At 42.1% G+C, this 23,558-nt stretch overlaps 3 non-coding genes across 3 annotated transcripts; all 3 read left to right on the forward strand.

Annotated features, from left to right (window-relative positions):
- Positions 1 to 21,785: 21,785 nt before the first annotated feature.
- Positions 21,786 to 21,976, forward strand: LOC140280483 (U2 spliceosomal RNA). The gene has a single exon (XR_011909446.1). It is a non-coding gene; the product is annotated as a U2 spliceosomal RNA (small nuclear RNA).
- A 410-nt stretch (positions 21,977 to 22,386) lies between these two features.
- LOC140280729 (U5 spliceosomal RNA) lies at positions 22,387 to 22,500 on the forward strand. Its single transcript, XR_011909660.1, has one exon. It is a non-coding gene; the product is annotated as a U5 spliceosomal RNA (small nuclear RNA).
- Positions 22,501 to 22,775: 275 nt separating this feature from the next.
- Positions 22,776 to 22,961, forward strand: LOC140280553 (U2 spliceosomal RNA). Its single transcript, XR_011909506.1, has one exon. It is a non-coding gene; the product is annotated as a U2 spliceosomal RNA (small nuclear RNA).
- The last annotated feature ends 597 nt before the right edge of the window (positions 22,962 to 23,558 follow it).

Below are 23,558 nucleotides of genomic sequence, written 5' to 3' on the forward strand. Positions count from 1 at the left end.
ACAGGCGTTATTGTTCCTTTTGAAAATTCACCTGTGCTTACTCCATTGTTTCCTGTTAAAAAGATTAAAGATGCTGGCCAGCCAGATGAATGGCGTTTTGTACAGGACCTCCAAGCGGTGAATGCTGCAGTTCAGCCACATGCTCCTACTGTGCCCAACCCACACACTATTTTGTCTCAAATTACATCAGATGCACAGTTTTTCTCAGTGGTTGACTTGTCGCCAGTGCACCCTGATAGCCCATTTTGGTTTGCTTTTTAGTTTGAAGGGAGATCTTGGACTTTTACCCGGTTATGCCAGGGGTACTGTGAAAGTCCCACTATTTACAATGCTGCCCTCAAAGCTAGTCTGGATTAACTTCAATCAACCACAGGCTCTGCTCTTTTGCAGTATGTGGATGACATCCTTTTATGTAGTCCATCTAAACAACAGTGTGAAAAAGACCAAATGACTCAAATAACTTTCTTGCTTTCAAAATCTTTCCTCTAGTGACGCTGACTTAGAGAGGGATGAAGATAATCATGTTTAATTGTTCATGTTTTGATTGTTTATCATTGGACCCTTTATTACTATGATGCCTGCATTTTAAACTCACGTTGTGTGCAAATGCAGGCTGATGTTTTACAGATAAAGTTATTATTTTCCTTGTTTCTTTTGGGTTGATTAATACAATGGTATTATTATAATCAAAAGGGAGGAATGTAATGGAAAATAATTCTTATATGCATTGTATTGAGTGTTACTGTGTATAACCTGCAAATGACCGAGCTGCAAGGTACCACCCTGCCCTGTTTTCTTAAATTCATCTTTACAATGGTGGGCTTGTTATAATGAGATAGCTGCACTTTAGGGGGGACAGGGTTAGGCTGGTATTTACGAGTGTGTCTGGGTAACCTCAACTGATGGTTGGGGAGGAAAGTTAAAAGAACAATCAATTATACCCAAAAACAGATGACGTGATGAGCGGGCAATATAACTGTGTGTTTTTGCTTCAGTGGTCAGAGCAACTCTGTATTCTGTACTGTGTTGTTCTCTCTTGCAAGATATTATTATTAAAGTCTCTTATCTCCTCACAAGAAAATAACTGACTCCCCAAATGCAAGTGTCAGGACAAATGATCAAACTTCTCCAAGCTTCAGTCTGCAGAGAAGTACAAGACAGGGTTGCTCACTTTCTCCCTCACTTTTTGCTATTTTCATCAAACCTTTAGCAGCTGCTATCAGACAAGATAGAAATATTAAAGACATCCAACCCCAAAATATTGAGCATAAAATAAGTCTTTATGCTGATGATGTATTACTTTTCCTTCAGAACTCACAGACGTCTCTCACTCACACGATCACACTCATAAATAAATTCTCAGCACTTTCTGACTACTCTATCAATTGGTCTAAGACCACAGTTCTGCCCATTAACTATAGGGACCAGAATATACCTGCGATCACTTTACAGTCAGGAAATATTAGATATTTAGGCATAAACATTTCCTCCAGGCTCTCAGAGCTAACAAAGCTAAATTATGTGCAATTATTAAAGACAGTAGAGGACGATCTCTCTCGTTTGAAGTCCTTACCTATATCACTTATGGGGAGAGTTACAACCATTAAAATGATGATACTACCAAAAGTTAACTATTTGTTCTCAATGATCCCCATAAAACCAACCTGCTACTTGGTTTAAGTCACTAGATTCATGCATCTCCAAATTTCTGTGGAAAAACAAACCACCACGCATTAGTTTAAAAACCCTACAGAAGACCAAGGACAGTGGTGGATTAGATTTACCTAATTTTCAGCACTATTCCTTAGCCAATAGGTTACGGTATATATCAAAATGGTTTAAACCTAGCCCAATAGATGAACATGGATAAATATAGAACAAGCATTGTGTGATAATCTGGAAATCTCTGACCTGCCACTTATTAGTCAAAACGTAAAAAATCACAAATGTTTCAAAAGCATTAACATCAGCACCTCTCTGACAGCCTGGTGGGAATTTCTTAAAATAACAAAGTCTTCACTTGTCCCGTGTAAGCTTACACCCATCTGGAACAATCCTGACATCCTGCAAAACAAAAAAATGCTAAACTTTACTCTCTGGAAGATCAAAGGAATCAAACATCTGGAACATATAATCCAAAATGGACATTTTATTTCATTTGATGAGCTCATATCACAACATGAGATAGGCAGCAATAAATTCCTAGAATATCAACAACTTAAGTCTATAATAACAAAGAAATATATCCTCCACCAACCAGACTTACAACTCCCGATTAGGGGAGCAGAATTTCTAAGCATCTGCACCCCAAAACTACTATCAAAAATATATAAATTATTGTCTAAGATAGATGACACAATGTCTCTACCGTCCTCAAAATGGGAGGCAGATTTATCCATCAGTTCTAGTCATAGCTTCTGGCCACAAATATGTTTGAACACCTTCAGAATGACTCAAAATCCTAATTTACAGCTCATACAATACAAAATTCTTCATAGAACACACTATACAGGACAAAGGATGTTCAGGATGGGTCTAACACACTCAAACATCTGCTCACATTGCACAGATAACACACCTGATGATTATGCACACGCTTTGTGGTTTTGTGCGCCTGTCCAGAAGTTCTGGCTTGAAGTCTGTGCGGACCTATCAACATGGCTAAAGTGTAGCATTCCTGCATGCCCCACACTGTGCATACTGGGTGACTTAGACAACATCAACGTGGAATTTAGCTTAGCACACATGATCCTCACAGTGTTATGTATAGCAAAGAAAACTATTCTCATGAACTGGAAAGCGAAGAACAATCTGTGTATTAACCAGTTTTGAAATTTTAGATTATATTAGCATGGAAACAATGTCTGCCTCCTCAAAACATCAATTGGCTGAATTTAATTCTCTCTGGTCCCCTCTGATTAGCTTGATCACATAGTGTTGGTGGTGGGTTGCTGTCCCGTCGCTCTGGGCGGTTGGGTGTGTGCTGGGGGGGGCTGTGTGGCTTCGGGCGTCTGGTGGTCTCTCGGGTCGTGGGGACCGGGTTGGTCATTGCTGGGGGGGACTGTGTGTCGGGCTTGGAGGGCAGTTTTGGGGGCTTGCGGGTGGGGCTGTCTTGCGGTGTGGGGCGGGGTCCCTTAGGGGCCTTGGGGTGGTGGCTGCTGGCTCTGTACCGGGTGACCGGGCCGCTCTGGCGTGTGTGGTGGAGCTGGGCCTGGACCTGGTGGCTTGCCGCTGCCTTGCGCCCGGGGCGGGGCCCTGCCTGTGCCTGGGGGGTCTGGGTTGCCCTGGACATGCCACAATATGCGTGGGTTGGTGCAGGTCCTGGTGCCGGCCTTGTTGCTCTGGGAACTCCAAGGTGTCTGCAGGTGGTTATTTTCTTTAGGGTGTTGGTGAGGGGGAGGGGGTATGTGTGGGGGTGTGCTTTTCCCCTGTTGGGGGGGGGCCTGGGTGATGGTGGGTCTCGCTGCTGCGACTGGTGTGACCGGGTGATTTGTTTGTTTGTTTGTTTGATTTTTGTTGTTGTTTGTTTGTTTTTGTAGAGGTCCTCCGGGGTGGGGTTGGGTTGAGTGGGGTGGGGCGGGATGGGTTCCTTCTGGGGGTACAGTAGCTCCCGGAATATGGTGACTGCAGGCCCCGAGCCTGGTGGACATCAGGCCCTCCTGCCCTGTGTTGGGTCCCAGGTAGCGGGGATGCCTATTGCAGCCAGTCTCTGGCTGCCCTCTCCGGGGTGGGAGGGACCAGGAGGATGAATTAATTATTCTGCTAGTTTATATATTGTAAACATAAACAATAAACATTTATAAAACTTCCCTTGGCAAAGCAAATCTGTTTGGCATAAAGGTATTCAGATTACAATTCTGCTGACATAATGCACAATTCCGGATTTTGATATAAAATGAATTCCTTCACTCAAACCAAGTTAAAACTGCTTTTTCCTTCATATTTATCCATGTCTAAATAGCTTTAAACAAAAAAGAACGTTGTACTTTGCAGGATAGGAAAGAACAACACTAAACCTTTAGGAATCCGAGAATAAGCTTATTTTCACGAGTTCTACACAATTTCGGATTTTGATATAAAATGAATTCCTTCACTCAAACCAAGTTAAAACTGCTTTGTCCTTCATATTTATCCATGTCTAAATAGCTTTAAACAAAAACGAACGTAGTACTTTTCAGGATAGGAAACAACAACACTAAATTTTTTCAGGAATCCAAGAATAAGCTTCTTTTCACGAGTTCTACACAATTCCGGATTTTGATATAAAATGAATTCCTTCACTCAAACCAAGTTAAAACTGCTTTGTCCTTCATATTTTTGCATGTCTAAATAGGTTTCAGGCATAAAATTCTTCATATTACCCTGTATGTGAAAGAAGCATACTTGTGATGGAGCAATACACTCCTTTTGGGTAACCTAAACTGATGGTTGGGGAGGAAAGTTAGAAGAACAATCAACTATCAACCAAAGACAGATGACGTGATGAGCGGGCAATATAACTGTGTGTTTTTGCTTCAGTGGTCAGAGCAACTCTGTATTCTGTACTGTGTTGTTCTCTCTTTCAAGATATTATTATTAAAGCCTCTTATCTCCTCAGAAGAAAATAACTGACTCTGTGCGTTACTAAATTTCCACCACAATTTTGGCGTCACGAACAGGATCCCTCGACTGGTGTCTCTGGACCGGATCGCAGTGCATGGCCAGCCTGGACTGAAGTAGCTGTTCCAGCCTCATACCTCCAAGGCCTTTTCTGAGAGAGAGGACTGGCAGGTCCTTTTCTTGAATACCAGCGCTGGGATCATTTTTGAAATATGATAGTCTGAGACGATAGGACTGCTTTTTAGTTTTTATTTGAATAAAATAGTGTTTCCCGGTTGTGTCATTAGTGAGACAGAGATTTCATGGGTAAGTGAAACTTTTGAAGCAGTCCGAAGAAGTGTGAAGTACTCCGAAGAAGTGTGAGTACAGATTAAGGTCCTCATTGGAGACGTCCTTTGAGTGAAGGAATATATTTCCCCATTCCAAGTCTGAGAATGGGAAACAGTAGGACTCAGACTTTTGACCCTACCGGGGGACCTAAGCATGATGAAATGAAAAAGACATATGGTCCAGAGGTTTTCCACCTGAAGGTTCTTTTAGTATGTTAGAAATAAGAAAATTAGAAGAAAAGTTTTATCAAATATGAGAAAGAGATGAAGCAAAAAAAAGAAAATTAAGTTTATATAAGAAGTAAGAAAGGTATAGAATTTTGGAAAAAATAAAGTGTATTAAGAGAAAGAAAGGAAAATGTTAAACAAATGCCATGACGGAATGATGATAATAATTTAGTATTAGCTGTGCCGGATCCAGACCTGGACTCCTGCCCTGCAACAACAACAGCCAGCCCTGCCACAAGCCTCTGGCTCTCGGGAAGAAGGGACTTCTTCCATCCTCCCTCGGGAAGAAATTCCATCATTCTCACAACATCAGTTACATAGGTCTGATGATGAGGAAAAGGAAGACGTTTGGTTCTCCAGCGTACCTGCCCAAGAACTTTTAACGCAAGTGACAAAAATCCTTTACCCACAATCTGGACTTCAGAGATCTAAACGTGAGAAAAAACAAAACCAGATTCAAACCATGCCTATGGTTAAAGTTGCAGTTCCCACTGGACCATTACTGGTTTATCGACCCTGGACTGAGACTGACATCATGGAAGCATAACAATGCTTACCAGATCCAGAGATTTCTGGACCCCATTTTGCTGACGAGTTGCGAGATTTCTGCGCACAATCTGCCCGACTGGGGTTGAATTGCGTCGCATATTGGCAAAAAAGTTCAAACCGACCGACCTCTGCAAAATAGAGGCCAGTATGCTACAACTGGATTTGCGACCTACCAACAGTGAACGAGGACATAATGATAACGCTCAATATGAAGCAGCCATCCAAAGACTGTGTCAAACCATCACCACTCAATTTCAAACCAAAATCAATATGTCCCACATATACACCTGCAAACAGAAACCCGGTGAAGGGACTGATGATTTTGTACACCGCATCCTTGAGGAAGTCAGCAAGCACAGCGGTCATCAGAGACCAAGGGATTTGGGTAATGAATCAGGACCATGGGAGAGTATTGCATGCAATGCAATAATTAAAGGCCTCATGCCAGATGTCGCCACTGAAGTAAAGAACATTTACGTGGGATGGTGTGAGGGTCCTCGTTTGGCTGACGTTCGCCGATATGTTTGCCATGCTCATAACCAAGTTGAGACGCGTAAGACAACCAAAAGGGACAAGTGTGAAAAGGAGCTGCATTTGGCAGCCATGACCATGTATTACGCAGTTGGTGTAAAAAGAGGACGAGGCCGAAGTTGAAAGAGAGGAGGGAGAGGAGGTCGAAATGGGCCACGCCAGAGCTATGATCCGAATATTTGTTTTTACTGTGGCCAGACTGGACACTGGAAGAAGGACTGTCCACAGCTGAAAAGTGATGAAATTGGGCAAAAGGCTGACTGAGGGTGGGAGGCAGGTTCTGGACGTCATGCGGCAGCGGAGCCTCCACTGATGGGTGATAGCACAAACACACTCACACATTTTTCCTGCTCTGTGTAGTGAAGAAACGCTTGCCGACTGTGATTCACGTAGTAAAGTTTTGCATGCTATTTCCGTCCTAGAGCAAAGATATTTCTTTCAGAATATAGGAACTTATGTTCATCAGTAGTGACGTCAGGGGAGTTTGATTGTCCTCCAAAGTTAAGTGGAAACCACGTTTACTGTATGTCTGCCTCAGGCCAGGTTGTGAAGGAGAAAATGACAATGCCCATTGCGTGTTGTCACTCCCGATGAGCTCTCCTTCAAACACTCATTTTTGTTATCAGAGTTGTGTCCCATTAACCTGATGGGCTGTGATCTCATGTGTAAATTAGGCATTATTTTAACTTCTACACCAGAGGGTGTTAAGGTTATGTTACAGCCTGACAAAGTTTTCACAGCAGTGCAGTTTGATTCATCGGCACTTACATATGCTTATGAGTGGAAACTTCCCAGCTCTCCTTTTTCACAACAACTAGTGGAAGAAGCAAAAGCGTTAGTTTCACCCCTTTCTGATTTCATGCAACGTACTGATTTGCACTGCACATCACACATTTCTTCGGGGCCTGACAATGACTATGAGAAGAAGTGAAAAAATATGTGCGCCTACTTTATTGGCTGTGTCGCTCACTCCAGAGCACTTCGATTTTTTTAATGTTTGTGGTACTCGCCCTCACATTTCCTTGGCCAAACGTACACACTGGCAGTGACAAGGTGTGGGAGAGTTTGTTGCTACATGTCAGAAAGAAATGGAGTGGACTGTTTCACCTGCTGATCCAAATTTGATGTTTTCTGAACGATTGTCAGCATACAAAAAAACATTTTTGAGTACAATGCATTGTCAAAGAACTGTGGACTTAATTCCTACCACAGAATCACATTTTGAAGCATGTTTTTTATCTGAAACAGATTTGTCTTCGATACCCATGTTGGCTGAAGTGCCCAATGATCTTTGGGCTAAGAGCAAATATGATGTGGGGTTGATAAAAGGCTGTGAACCAGTAATTGTCACCCCTAAATCAGACTTTTGTCCATGTAAAAAACAATACCCTTTTAAGCCTGAAGCAATTAAAGGGATTAAACCTGTTTTTCAATCTTTTCAGAAAACAGGCGTTATTGTTCCTTTTGAAAATTCACCTGTGCTTACTCCATTGTTTCCTGTTAAAAAGATTAAAGATGCTGGCCAGCCAGATGAATGGCGTTTTGTACAGGACCTCCAAGCGGTGAATGCTGCAGTTCAGCCACATGCTCCTACTGTGCCCAACCCACACACTATTTTGTCTCAAATTACATCAGATGCACAGTTTTTCTCAGTGGTTGACTTGTCGCCAGTGCACCCTGATAGCCCATTTTGGTTTGCTTTTTAGTTTGAAGGGAGATCTTGGACTTTTACCCGGTTATGCCAGGGGTACTGTGAAAGTCCCACTATTTACAATGCTGCCCTCAAAGCTAGTCTGGATTAACTTCAATCAACCACAGGCTCTGCTCTTTTGCAGTATGTGGATGACATCCTTTTATGTGGTCCATCTAAACAACAGTGTGAAAAAGACAGTGAATCTGTTGAAACATCTTCCTTCTTATGGCCATAAAGCCAGCCTTTCTAAGTTACAGTTTGTACAGGACGAAGTCACCTTTTTGGGTCATGTGATTTTTAAGGATGGGCGCTCACTTTCTCCTAAACATGTTGCTGCAGTTCAGATCATTCCTAAACCGGTTACTAAAAAACAGCTATGTCATTCTTAGGTATAACATCTTACTGCAGGAACTTTATTCCTAACTACTCTTTTCTCGAAGCTCTCTTAGGTGCTCTTATCCATGGTAAAGGCAGCTGCAGTTCTGACATGCAGCTCCAGCCTTTAGTCAGCTTAAGCTGGCTCTTCAAACAGCACCAACACTTGGCATTCCAGATCCTCATAAACCTTTCATACAGGCAGTTGATGAGAAGCATGGTTGTATGACATCTGTTCTTATGCAGGAACATGGGGCAGGCAAAGGCCAGTGGCTCATTTCTCAGCAAAACTGGACTCTGTGACTGCAGGCCTGCCTGGTTGTCTTCGTGCTGTTGCAGCTGCAGAGAAAGCTGTCCTGGCCTCCCAAGATATTGTGGGCTACGCTAATTTGACTGTTTTGGTTCCTCATCCTGTTGCCTTTATTCTTCTCGAGCAGAAAACTTCACAACTTTCAACTGCTCGTTGGCTCAGATACACCTCTGTGATATGCCAAATGTCACTGTTAAACGTTGTACTGTTCTGAATCCTGCTACTTTGCTTCCGACTCCTGAGGATGGGGAGCCTCATGACTGTGAAGCTGTTTTGGAACAAGTTTGTACACCCCGACCTGATCTTTTAGAGACTCCTCTTCCAAACTCTGACATGATTCTTTTTGTAGATGGATCAGCTTTGCGTGATCCAGCCACAGGTACTAACTGTGTTTGGTTTGCAGTATGTTCTTCACATGACACTTTGTTGTCTGGTTCTCTTCCTAAACATTTCTCTGCTCAAACTACTGAGCTTATTGCACTTACTGAAGCTTGTAAGTTGGCAGCTGGTAAGTCTGTCACTATTTACACAGATTCCAGATATGCTTTTGGTGTTGTTCATGACTTTGGTGCGCTGTGGAAACACAGGCATTTCCTTAAATCAGATGGTAAAACTATTCTTAACTCCAAGCAGGTTTCTGATCTTCTTGATGCGATCCTTTTGCCTACAGCAATCTCGGTCTGTAAGTGTGCGGCTCACACTAACTCAGACGATCCTGTTGCTTGTGGCAATGCCAGAGCTGGTGCTGCAGCTAAGCAAGCAGCTAAATCTTTTCCTGTTTTCGCTTCCCTCTCTTTGCAGGCAGAAGACTCCCTCACAGATCTCCATGCTTTGCAAACTTTTGCCTCTGCAGATGAAATTTGGTCCTCTGGACGCATTTGGTCCTCTGTGGGTGCAACTCATATGGATGGTGTTTGGATGGGACCTGATGGTAAACCCTGTCTACCTAAACACTTTTTTCCTCATTTTTCAAAATTGACACATGGGTTGGACCATGTGTCAAAAGGGGGGATGCTGAATGCACTCACTGCTCAGTGGTTCACAAAAGGGTTCAGTTCATATGCGCAAAAATACTGTCAGTCATGTATGGTTTGTGCCACACATAATGTAGGAAAGGCATTACACACATCGCAAGTTGCACACCCTCCACCAGAGAAACCTTTTGAACATTTGATGATGGATTTTGTTGAACTCACACCAGCTGAAGGAAAGAAATATGCACTAGTAATAGTGGACGTGTTTAGTAAATGGGTTGAAGTTTTCCCTGCAAAACATGCAAACAGTAATGCAGTGACTAAAGCACTGCTAAACAGAAATCATTCCTAGATGGGGCATTCCAGAGAAGATCAGCAGTGATAATGGCACACATTTTGTAAACACTGCATTGACTGAGGTTGGTAAATTCCTGGGAATAACCTTGCGCACACATTGTGCTTATCATCCACAGAGTGGAGGTGCTGTGGAAAGAGAAAATGGTACATTAAAGTCCAAGTTAGCCAAATGTTGTGAAGAAACAGGTCTGCCATGGACAAAAGTATTACCTATTGTGCTTACCTACATGAGAATGAGAATCAGAGCTCAAGTGAATCTCAGCCCATTTGAAATTTTATTTGGCAGACCTCCTAACCTGGGATTGGGACCTGTAACCAGACCCCTCCCTTCCACAACTGTTTGTGATGATGCTATGTTGTCTTACTGTCGAAACCTTTCCACTGTTCTATCTCAAGTTTCACAGACAGTAAAAGCAGCCCTTCCAGCCACAGAAAACACACCACTCCAACCAGATGACAGGTGGTGAAGGAACTTCGCAGGAAACATTGGAAGTCCAAACGTTGGCAAGGCCCGTTCCAGGTGCTACTGGTCACTCATACAGCTGTTAAAGTTGCAGAGAGAGCAACCTGGATTCATGCCAGTCACTGTAAGAAGGTACCAGAACCAGTAGATGACTTCCACCCTGACATACATCAGCCTAACCAACACGCCCGGAAGGACAAAGATAAGAGTCAGCAGTAAAAGCTGTACTCCACCGGTGTGTTAAGTGCTAGTAACCTCTGACACCGAAGATTGAAACATCCTTACTGAGACCTGCGATGAAGATGATCATACACATGCTGTGAACCATGGAAGAAACTGTTTGTTGTTTGTATTTTCTTATTTGTAACCAGCATGTGCACATTGTATCTTGATTTCACAGGAAGCAATAATACAGGGCTGCTGTATTTTTCCCTGTGTAAAAGGCCTCATTGTATGTATCTCACCAAATGATTCAAATGACTCAAAGAACTTTTTTGCTTTCAAAATTTTTCCTCTCGTGACGCTGACTTAGAGAGGGATGAAGATAATCATATTTAATTGTTCATGTTTTGATTGTTTATCATTGGACCCTTTATCACTATGATGCCTGCATTTTAAACTCACGTTGTGTGCAAATGCAGGCTGATGTTTTACAGATAAAGTTATTATTTTCCTTGTTTCTTTTGGGTTGATTAATATAATGGTATTATTATAATCAAAAGGGAGGAATGTAATGGAAAATAATTCTTATATGCATTGTATTGAGTGTTACTGTGTATAACCTGCAAATGACCGAGCTGCAAGGTACCACCCTGCCCTGTTTTCTTAAATTCCTCTTTACAATGGTGGGCTTGTTATTATGAGATAGCTGCACTTTAGGGGGGACAGGGTTAGGCTGGTATTTACGAGTGTGTCTGGGTAACCTCAACTAATGGTTGGGGAGGAAAGTTAGAAGAACAATCAATTATACCCAAAAACAGATGACGTGATGAGTGGGCAATATAACTGTGTGTTTTTGCTTCAGTGGTCAGAGCAACTCTGTATTCTGTACTGTGTTGTTCTCTCTTGCAAGATATTATTATTAAAGCCTCTTATCTCCTCAAAAGAAAATAACTGACTCCCCAAGTGCAAGTGTCAGGACAAATGATCAAACTTCTCCAAGCTTCAGTCTGCAGAGAGGTACAAGACAGGGTTGCCCTCTTTCGCCCTCACTTTTTGCTATTTTCATCGAACCTTTAGCAGCTGCTATCAGACAAGATAGAAATATTAAAGGCATCCAACCCCAAAATATTGAGCATAAAATAAGTCTTTATGCTGATGATGTATTACTTTTCCTTCAGAACTCACAGACGTCTCTCACTCACACGATCACACTCATAAATAAATTCTCAGCACTTTCTGACTACTCTATCAATTGGTCTAAGACCATAGTTCTGCCCATTAACTATAGGGACCAGAATATACCTGCGATCACTTTACAGTCAGGAAATATTAGATATTTAGGCATAAACATTTCCTCCAGGCTCTCAGGGCTAACAAAGCTAAATTATGTGCAATTATTAAAGACAGTAGAGGACGATCTCTCTCGTTTGAAGTCCTTACCTATATCACTTATGGGGAGAGTTACAACCATTAAAATGATGATACTACCAAAAGTTAACTATTTGTTCTCAATGATCCCCATAAAACCATCTGCTACTTGGTTTAAGTCACTAGGTTCATGCATCTCCAAATTTCTGTGGAAAAACAAACCACCACGTATTAGTTTAAAAACCCTACAGAAGACCAAGGACAGTGGTGGATTAGATTTACCTAATTTTCAGCACTATTCCTTAGCCAATAGGTTACAGTATATATCAAAATGGTTTAAACCTAGCCCAATAGATGAACCATGGATAAATATAGAACAAGCATTGTGTGATAATCTGGAAATCTCTGACCTGCCACTTATTAGTCAAAACGTAAAAAATCACAAATGTTTCAAAAGCATTAACATCAGCACCTCTCTGACAGCCTGGTAGGAATTTCTTAAAATAACAAAGTCTTCACTTGTCCCGTGTAAGCTTACACCCATCTGGAACAATCCTGACATCCTGCAAAACAAAAAAAATGCTAAACTTTACTCTCTGGAAGATCAAAGGAATCAAACATCTGGAACATATAATCCAAAATGGACATTTTATTTCATTTGATGAGCTCATATCACAACATGAGATAGGCAGCAATAAATTCCTAGAATATCAACAACTTAAGTCTATAATAACAAAGAAATATATCCTCCACCAACCAGACTTACAACTCCCGATTAGGGTAGTAGAATTTCTAAGCATCTGCACCCCAAAACTACTATCAAAAATATATAAATTATTGTCTAAGATAGATGACACAATGTCTCTACCGTCCTCAAAATGGGAGGCAGATTTATCCATCAGTTCTAGTCATAGCTTCTGGCCACATATATGTTTGAACACCTTCAGAATGACTCGAAATCCTAATTTACAGCTCATACAATACAAAATTCTTCATAGAACACACTATACAGGACAAAGGATGTTCAGGATGGGTCTAACACACTCAAACATCTGCTCACATTGCACAGATAACACACCTGATGATTATGCACACGCTTTGTGGTTTTGTGCGCCTGTCCAGAGGTTCTGGCTTGAAGTCTTTGCGGACCTATCAACATGACTAAAGTGTAGCATTCCTGCATGCCCCACACTGTGCATACTGGGTGACTTAGACAACATCAATGTGGAATTTAGCTTAGCACACATGATCCTCACAGTGTTATGTATAGCAAAGAAAACTATTCTCATGAACTGGAAAGCGAAGAACAATCTGTGTATTAACCAGTTTAGAAATTTTCTTTTAGATTATATTAGCATGGAAACAATGTCTGCTTCCTCAAAACATCAATTGGCTGAATTTAATTCTTTCTGGTCCCTTCTGATTAGCTTGATCACATAGTGGTGGTGGTGGGTTGCTGTCCCGTCGCTCTGGGCGGTTGGGTGTGTGCTGGGGGGGGCTGTGTGGCTTCGGGCGTCTGGTGGTCTCTCGGGTCGTGGGGAAATACAGCAGCCCTGTATTATTGCTTCCTGTGAAATCAAGATACAATGTGCACATGCTGGTTACAAATAAGAAAATACAAACAACAAACAGTTTCTTCCATGGTTCACAGCATGTGTATGATCATCTTCATCGCTGGTCTCAGTAAGGATGTTTCAATCTTCGGTGTCAGAGGTTACTAGCACTTAACACACCGGTGGAGTACAGCTTTTACTGCTGACTCTTATCTTTGTCCTTCCGGGCGTGTTGGTTAGGCTGATGTATGTCAGGGTGGAAGTCATCTACTGGTTCTGGTACCTTCTTACAGTGACTGGCATGAATCCAGGTTGCTCTCTCTGCAACTTTAACAGCTGTGTGAGTGACCAGTAGCACCTGGAACGGGCCTTGCCAACGTTTGGACTTCCAATGTTTCCTACGAAGTTCCTTCACCACCTGTCATCTGGTTGGAGTGGTGTGTTTTCTGTGGCTGGAAGGGCTGCTTTTACTGCCTGTGAAACTTGAGATAGAACAGTGGAAAGGTTTCGACAGTAAGACAACATAGCATCATCACAAACAGTTGTGGAAGGGAGGGGTCTGGTTACAGGTCCCAATCCCAGGTTAGGAGGTCTGCCAAATAAAATTTCAAATGGGCTGAGATTCACTTGAGCTCTGATTCTCATTCTCATGTAGATAAGCACAATAGGTAATGCTTTTGTCCATGGCAGACCTGTTTCTTCACAACATTTGGCTAACTTGGACTTTAATGTACCATTTTCTCTTTCCACAGCACCTCCACTCTGTGGATGATAAGCACAATGTGTGCGCAAGGTTATTCCCAGGAATTTACCAACCTCAGTCAATGCAGTGTTTACAAAATGTGTGCCATTATCACTGCTGATCTTCTCTGGAATGCCCCATCTAGGAATGATTTCTGTTTAGCAGTGCTTTAGTCACTGCATTACTGTTTGCATGTTTTGCAGGGAAAACTTCAACCCATTTACTAAACACGTCCACTATTACTAGTGCATATTTCTTTCCTTCAGCTGGTGTGAGTTCAACAAAATCCATCATCAAATGTTCAAAAGGTTTCTCTGGTGGAGGGTGTGCAACTTGCGATGTGTGTAATGCCTTTCCTACATTATGTGTGGCACAAACCATACATGACTGACAGTATTTTTGCGCATATGAACTGAACCCTTTTGTGAACCACTGAGCAGTGAGTGCATTCAGCATCCCCCCTTTTGACACATGGTTCAACCCATGTGTCAATTTTGAAAAATGAGGAAAAAAATTTTTAGGTAGACAGGGTTTACCATCAGGTCCCATCCAAACACCATCCGTATGAGTTGCACCCACAGAGGACCAAATGCGTCCAGAGGACCAAATTTCATCTGCAGAGGCAAAAGCTTGCAAAGCATGGAGATCTGTGAGGGAGTCTTCTGCCTGCAAAGAGAGGGAAGCGAAAACAGGAAAAAAATTAGCTGCTTGCTTAGCTGCAGCATCAGCTCTGGCATTGCCACAAGCAACAGGATCGTCTGAGTTAGTGTGAGCCGTACACTTACAGACCGAGATTGCTGTAGGCAAAAGGATCGCATCAAGAAGATCAGAAACCTGCTTGGAGTTCAGAATAGTTTTACCATCTGATTTAAGGAAATGCCTGTGTTTCCACAGCGCACCAAAGTCATGAACAACACCAAAAGCATATCTGGAATCTGTGTAAATAGTGACTGACAGACTTACCAGCTGCCAACTTACAAGCTTCAGTAAGTGCAATAAGCTCAGTAGTTTGAGCAGAGAAATGTTTAGGAAGAGAACCAGACAACAAAGTGTCATGTGAAGAACATACTGCAAACCAAACACAGTTAGTACCTGTGGCTGGATCACGCAAAGCTGATCCATCTACAAAAAGAATCATGTCAGAGTTTGGAAGAGGAGTCTCTAAAAGATCAGGTCGGGGTGTACAAACTTGTTCCAAAACAGCTTCACAGTCATGAGGCTCCCCATCCTCAGGAGTCGGAAGCAAAGTAGCAGGATTCAGAACAGTACAACGTTTAACAGTGACATTTGGCATATCACGGAGCACAGAGGTGTATCTGAGCCAACAAGCAGTTGAAAGATGTGAAGTTTTCTGCTCGAGAAGAATAATGGCAACAGCATGAGGAACCAAAACAGTCAAATTAGCGTAGCCCACAATATCTTGGGAGGCCAGGACAGCTTTCTCTGCAGCTGCAACAGTACGAAGACAACCAGGCAGGCCTGCAGCCACAGAGTCCAGTTTTGCTGAGAAATGAGCCACTGGCCTTTGCCTGCCCCATGTTCCTGCATAAGAACAGATGTCATACAACCATGCTTCTCATCAACTGCCTGTATGAAAGGTTTATGAGGATCTGGAATGCCAAGTGTTGGTGCTGTTTGAAGAGCCAGCTTAAGCTGACTAAAGGCTGATTCAGCCTCAGGAGTCCATGGAACACGATCAGCTGACTGGAGCTGCATGTCAGAACTGCAGCTGCCTTTACCATGGATAAGAGCACCTAAGAGAGCTTCGAGAAAAGAGTAGTTAGGAATAAAGTTCCTGCAGTAAGATGTTATACCTAAGAATGACATAAGCTGTTTTTTAGTAACCGGTTTAGGAATGATCTGAACTGCAGCAACATGTTTAGGAGAAAGTGAGCGCCCATCCTTAGAAATCACATGACCCAAAAAGGTGACTTCGTCCTGTACAAACTGTAACTTAGAAAGGCTGGCTTTATGGCCATAAGAAGGAAGATGTTTCAACAGATTCACAATGGAGTAAGCACAGGTGAATTTTCAAAAGGAACAATAACGCCTGTTTTCTGAAAAGATTGAAAAACAGGTTTAATCCCTTTAATTGCTTCAGGCTTAAAAGGGTATTGTTTTTTACATGGACAAAAGTCTGATTTAGGGGTGACAATTACTGGTTCACAGCCTTTTATCAACCCCACATCATATTTGCTCTTAGCCCAAAGATCATTGGGCACTTCAGCCAACATGGGTATCGAAGACAAATCTGTTTCAGATAAAAAACATGCTTCAAAATGTGATTCTGTGGTAGGAATTAAGTCCACAGTTCTTTGACAATGCATTGTACTCAAAAATGTTTTTTTGTATGCTGACAATCGTTCAGAAAACATCAAATTTGGATCAGCAGGTGAAACAGTCCACTCCATTTCTTTTTGACATGTAGCAACAAACTCTCCCACACCTTGTCACTGCCAGTGTGTACGTTTGGCCAAGGAAATGTGAGGGCGAGTACCACAAACATTAAAAAGATCAAAGTGCTCTGGAGTCAATAAAGTAGGCGCACATATTTTTTCACTTCTTCTCATAGTCATTGTCAGGCCCCGAAGAAATGTGTGATGTGCAGTGCAAATCAGTAGGTTGCATGAAATCAGAAAGGGGTGAAACTAACGCTTTTGCTTCTTCCACTAGTTGTTGTGAAAAAGGAGAGCTGGGAAGTTTCCACTCATAAGCATATGTAAGTGCCGATGAATCAAACTGCACTGCTGTGAAAAAAGGCTGTAACATAACCTTAACACCCTCTGGTGTAGAAGTTAAAATAATGCCTAATTTACACATGAGATCACAGCCCATCAGGTTAATGGGACACAACTCTGATAACAAAAATGAGTGTTTGAAGGAGAGCTCATCGGGAGTGACAACACGCAATGGGCATTGTCATTTTCTCCTTCACAACCTGGCCTGATGCAGACATACAGTAAACGTGGTTTCCACTTAACTTTGGAGGACAATCAAACTCCCCTGACGTCACTACTGATGAACATAAGTTCCTATATTCTGAGAGAAATATCTTTGCTCTAGGACGGAAATAGCATGCAAAACTTTACTACGTGAATCACAGTCGGCAAGCGTTGCTTCACTACACAGAGCAGGAAGAATGTGTGAGTGTGTTTGTGCTATCACCCATTAGTGGAGGCTCCGCTGCCGCGTGACGTCCAGAACCTGCCTCCCACCCTCAGTCAGCCTTTTGCCCAATTTCATCACTTTTTAGCTGTGGACAGTCCTTCTTCCAGTGTCCAGTCTGGCCACAGTAAAAACAAATATTCGGATCATAGCTCTGGCGTGGCCCATTTCGACCTCCTCTCCCACACGTCCACGTCTTCGACTTCGGCCTCGTCCTCTGTTTACACCAACTGCGTAATACATGGTCATGGTTGCCAAATGCAGCTCCTTTTCACACTTGTCCCTTTTGGTTGTCTTACGCGTCTCAACTTGGTTCTGAGCATGGCGAGCATATCGGCGAACGTCAGCCAAACGAGGACCCTCACACCATCCCACGTAAATGTTCTTTACTTCAGTGGCGACATCTATATAATATTGTCTGGGTCCCGTTAAAACATGTATTTTTCCCATCTAATTCCTTGTTTGCTTTAAAAAGAGTATTCCCCATTTTCTATCCCTTCAGTAGCCAACCAGTTTGTATGGAGTACACTGGAGCAACTTGACTGATCAGTAAAACACTGCTTTTGTTGTCACCGCAAGGCTTCCCCCGTCGGTTGTTTCACTGAGACACTACTGAGTAACTACAACTCAACACAGTTTATACACATAACATTCATATACATACTAACAAACAAACAAACAATAATTTATCGCAATTTTCTCATCTCTGTTTGAACGTACACCCAGGTAAATATTCCTGTAGTCTTCTCATACCGACTATGGACCCATTCATTGTTTAACTTCACTGTTTTGCAAATCCTAATTGAATATTACACATTGACATTGAACTTTACTGGATAAGCAGGTCTTCATTGCATTCAGCAGCCTATATGTGAGCATCTATGTGTAAGCTGTTCTTCTTTGCATTTATCAGCAGCAAGCAATTCTTCACTGCACATGCATATGTAAATAGTAAAACAATTCCAATGTGTTAGCGAAACCTTCTATATCACAGTGGTTTCTAAGATCTATTTTAAGTTCTTTGCCATCAGTGAGATGACATAGTTTACAAAGTGTGTCAAATTATCACTGAAGATCTTTTCAGGAATTTCAAATCTAGAAATGAGTTATTTTACGCGTGATTTTGCTACTGAGAGTGCATCTGCTTGTGCACATGGAAATATTTCAGACCATTTGGTAAAAACCTCTGTTGTCACTGAGCAGAATCGTTTCCCTTAACATTAATTTAGTTCAATGAAATCTACACAATAATGAAATAATGAAATCCAAACAAATATGTTGAAAAAGATACACTGGCTTAGGGAATTATCTTCGTTTTGGTCTTAGATTGCCCTGTGGAATGTATTTTGCACATATTTGACCTGCTAGACAAAACTTTATTAATTTATTTATTCTAAAAAAAAAAATTCAATAATTAGTAAAACCATATGCTGTAAAAACCTTGTTCATTATTGCTTCCATCCCTCCTGTTGAGACATGACATGGTCCGTGGCTCAATACTGCAGCATATTTAAACAAATTCTTTGGCAGTATGGTTTTCCTTCCGGTCATTCATACGAGTCTATTGTAGATGGCAATTGAATAACATCTAATAATGCTAAAATATTTGTAGTTTATACATTTAGCTGTGGATGTCAACATACCTGTTTTTCCAATGCTGTGTTAACACATGTACAGTTGAGAAGGCATACTGACTGTCAGTGTAAACGTTAACAACCTTTTTGTTATTTAATTTACAAGCTTCAGTTAAAGCTACCAATTCGACTGCTTGAACAGAGTAATTTTTTGGTAGTGGTTGTTTTAAGAAAACTTCAGTTTCTGTTACTACTGCAAATCCTGTAGCATTTGTGCCATCAGGGTTTTTTGCTTGACCTGTTGAATAAATATAGTTATTTCTGCATTTTCATAACGTATGTCAGTTAAGTCTGGCCTGGGTAAAACACTGATGGTTATTTCTGACATGCAATCATGAGGCTTTCCATCTGTGGGGTAGGTAGCAGTGTGAATGGATTAAGTGTAGCACATCTCTCGACAACAAGGTGTGGCTGTGAAAGAAGAACTGTTATGTAGGAGAGATGTCTGGTAAAGATATTTTGTTAAGTAACCATATCACAGCCACTGCATGAGGTACCTTAAGTGTTAATGGGTGAAATAACACCATTATTGTTGATGCCTGCACTGCCAATGGCTTCTGGCCATTGATTCAAAAGTACGATCTCGTCCCTTTTTCCCCCTTTCAGTGGACACTGGCCCCTAATTACCGCAATTCAGCAGGGGGTCTTTCATTAGGAGTACTGGACTCCCCCGTGCACGGTTTCAGCTCCGACCCTGGAAAGCGGAAAAAACGTTGAGATCTGGTTTGAGGACCCAATTGTTGAGAAAAGTCTCTCAATGAGACTCAGAGTTGCTGGAGTCAGTTAATGCAAATGTTTAATCTTGCAGCAAGTTCAAGAATGTGTGTGTGTATGGGTGTATGTGTGCGAACGTGTGTGAGTTTGTGTGTGTGAGAGTTTAAAGAACCTGTTATCCACAGGCAGGTCTTAACTAGTATGGCACAGGTCCAGCCTGTCTCATCTTTTTTGGAAGGTCCAGCGCTCGGCCGTAACCCTTCTGTCTGTTTGGACTCTCACATACATTCGGTTAATCATAGAAAAACGAGAACAAAACTTTTTAGCCCCTTAAATTCATAAAACAGACATGGTGCAGTTATTTCCATTCTAGAAAATAAGAGTAATCACCACCATTCCTATAAATTCTGGATATTCTAACAATCTGAATCTTTTTTAAATGTTCGATGAAGCCCTTTGCTGTTCTGTTTAGAGACTCAGCTGATCATAAACCAAGTTTTGCTCTTGAACCAAGCTTCTAAACTCTTCACCTTTTTCATTTCTCAGTTAGTATTCACTTTAAAACTGATTAAAAGAAAAATTAAATGAATGCCTATCAACAAATGTGGGATCTAAACTCTAGTGCTTTCTCTAAAATAATTTCCTTTCTCAATTCAGAAATGTGTGTGTGTAAGTCACAACACCCGTGACACCAAAACGGCTTTTCTCTACACTCTGCACTGTGAGCACACACACCAAATCAGAAAGGCTTTTTTCTCTCTTTTCTACATTATGGACTGTGGGGACAGTCCATAATGTGTGCCAGGGCGTTGTCTCACGTATTAGATTATGCTTAAGATACGAATGGGTTTATCAGTCACATCAGAATCCATACATACTGATCCTCCCGTAATAAAATGGTCGGATCTTATCAAACACACTTTGTTTCTTGTGACAAGTTAGCGAAACAGCGTATACACGTCAAGACACTGAATCAAGTTTGCCACAAGAACTCATAAGTTTGGCAGTATTGCTCTGCCGTCAGCAATCATACACCCATTTTATTTTCATGAGACATGTGCAGGCACCTGTTCATCTACTGTTCTATCACTATGAATTAGTTTATCTATTATCAATAAGGATACTTCTACAACTACTATCAAAGTATGTCCGGACTTCTTATGTTGTCAGTTGCTATATATGAATAAGTGGGTTGCTACTGAAAAGCATTAAGCATGTCACACAGCCCAAACATATAACATTTCAGGACACACCACACAGTTAACAACCACAGTGAAGCGTGTCAAAGCCCAAACATGTAACATTCAACAGGACACTTACACAACACATTCAAATCAAACAGTCAGACAACATACAAGAACATATACCCCAGCCGGCATTGCTCCCTGCCTATTTTCCTACAACTCACTATGTGTGCGCACACCTTTATTCACAAACTCTTCAACTTATACTCTTTTACCGAAGCTGCTACAGCTCGATTGGCCAAATACCCTTAGATCCTATTTCGGTGAATTTGACATCTGCCTTGTATGTAACAGATTAGCGGTTTAGCAGTTTTAATTTAGTTTGAGTGAAGGAATTCATTTTATAGCAAAATCCGAAATCGTGAAGAACTCATGAAAGTAAGCTTATTCTCGGATTCCTGAAACTTTAGATTTGCTCTTTCTTTTACTGCAAAGTACAACGTTGAGCAGCACTAATGAGTTGTTTCTATTTTTGGCAGGCTTTACCTTTGCGGATGAAGCCCTTTCTGTCTGTGCAAAAGAAATCTTGTTACTGTGCAGAGTGACTTCTCTGAGTAGAGTCGCCTTACTTGTTGCTACTGTGCCGATGTTCGAAGCTGGAGTGCAAAGTTGTTGCTTGAATGGTGCTCGCTGGAGCGTGTGGTAGTGTAAAGTTATACCATTTAAAAGGGCTGAAGAGTGCTCAGTGCAGCGGGTGGGCGGAGGTGCAAAGTGACACTATGGCCATAAAAAGAACACCGCTACAAGTGCGCATTGTGCCAGGAAGGGCCCTCGGACGTGAACCAGTGGACAGTTATCGCTTCTCGGCCTTTTGGCTAAGATCAAGTGTAGTATCTGTTCTTATCAGGTTAATGTCTGATATGTCCTCTATGCGAGGACTACATATTAAATGGATTTTTATCAATAGGAGTTGAAAAAGGAGCTTGCTCCGTTCACTCCAAGCATCGACCCGGTACTGCAGTGCAGCTGGGAACGGTGCGCTCTCCTCTGCTCTTGTGAAAAAGCAAACAGCGGTGCAGGATGGAAGTTTCAGGGAGCCTAAGATGAAACTTTCTTTTAATCTGCTGAGAAAAGAGAGTGAATGCGAAGCAGACTTTAACACGGCTCTGGGAGCGAGCCGAGTGCGGGCTAACCGGGACAATTGCTTGAAAGAAACGCGACACCGAATGAGCAGTCAGAACAAAGCCTCAATACGGTGTTCCTGTGTTGTTTGTGGCTGCCTTGTCTTTTGCACAGAGTAAAAGACAAGGCAGCCATCGAATAGGGCCCGATTGTTCCTACTTGGTCAGCCGAGGAGCAAGGGGGGGAGCAAGCGTCTCAACCAAGCAAAGCTCACCATGGGGAAGGTGGCTATGCCAACTAGCCTGATGCCCTGCTCCCGCAGTGATGGATAATCGTACACTGGTTTCTCTTCATAATGTACAAGTCTTTCGCCTTTTACTAAAGACTTCCGTGGAGAGCAGCACTAATGAATTGTTTCTATTTTTGGCAGGCTTTACCTTTGCGGGTGAAGCCCTTTCTGTCTGTGCAAAAGAAATCTTGTTACTGTGCAGAGTGACTTCTCTGAGTAGAGTCGCCTTACTTGTTGCGACTGTGCCGATGTTGCTTGAATGGTGCTCGCTGGAGCGTGCGGTAGTGTAAAGTTATACCATTTAAAAGGGTTGAAGAGTGCTCAGTGCAGCGGGTGGGTGGAGGTGCAAAGTGACACTATGGCCATAAAACGAACACCGCTACAAGTGCGCATTGTGCCAGGAAGGGCCCTCGGACGTGAACCAGTGGACAGATATAGCTTCTCGGCCTTTTGGCTAAGATCAAGTGTAGTATCTGTACTTATCAGTTTAATATGTGATATGTCTATGCAAGGACTACATATTAAATGGATTTTTATCAATAGGATTTGAAAAAGGAACGGTGCGCTCTCCTCTGCTCTTGTGAAAAAGCAAACAGCGGTGCAGGATGGAAGTTTCTTTTAATCTGCTGAGAAAAGAGAGTGAATGCGAAGCAGACTTTAACATGGCTCTGGTAGCGAGCCGAGTGCGGGCTAACCAGGAGAATTGCTTGAAAGATACGCGACACCGAATGAGCGGTCAGAACAAAATCTCAATACGGTGTTCTTGTGGTGTTTTTATAAAATGCGGTGTAAAAAAAGGTGTGAATGCCCCATAGAAAACTAAAAGGTGGAGCGGAAGTGTTCGGCTGCAAGAAGGTGTGAATGTCCGACTATATTTGGTGAAAAGCAGGTGAAGCAAGGTCTGAATGCCCAACCTTACATCATCAAAAGCGAGATAAGAGGTTTTTGGCTGCAAGAAGGCCATAGTTTGCCAAAAGCGGGTAAGGTGCGAATGATCGGCTAAATATCAACAAAAGTGGGGGCGGAGGTCTTCGGATGCAAGTGGGTATGAATATCCCACCATAAAAGTATGGTGGAGAGGAAGCTGTGAATGGCCGACCATAGTTTGCAAAAAGCGGGTGAGAAAAGGTGCGAATGTCCAACCATACATGATCAAAACAGGGAGCGGAGGTGTTTTGCTGCGACAAGGTGTGAATGTCCACCCATAATTAATGAAA

The sequence above is a fragment of the Leuresthes tenuis genome, unplaced genomic scaffold (genome assembly GCF_036924035.1).
Source record: "Leuresthes tenuis unplaced genomic scaffold, fLeuTen1.0.hap1 SCAF_21, whole genome shotgun sequence".
NCBI classification, from domain to species: domain Eukaryota; kingdom Metazoa; phylum Chordata; class Actinopteri; order Atheriniformes; family Atherinopsidae; genus Leuresthes; species Leuresthes tenuis.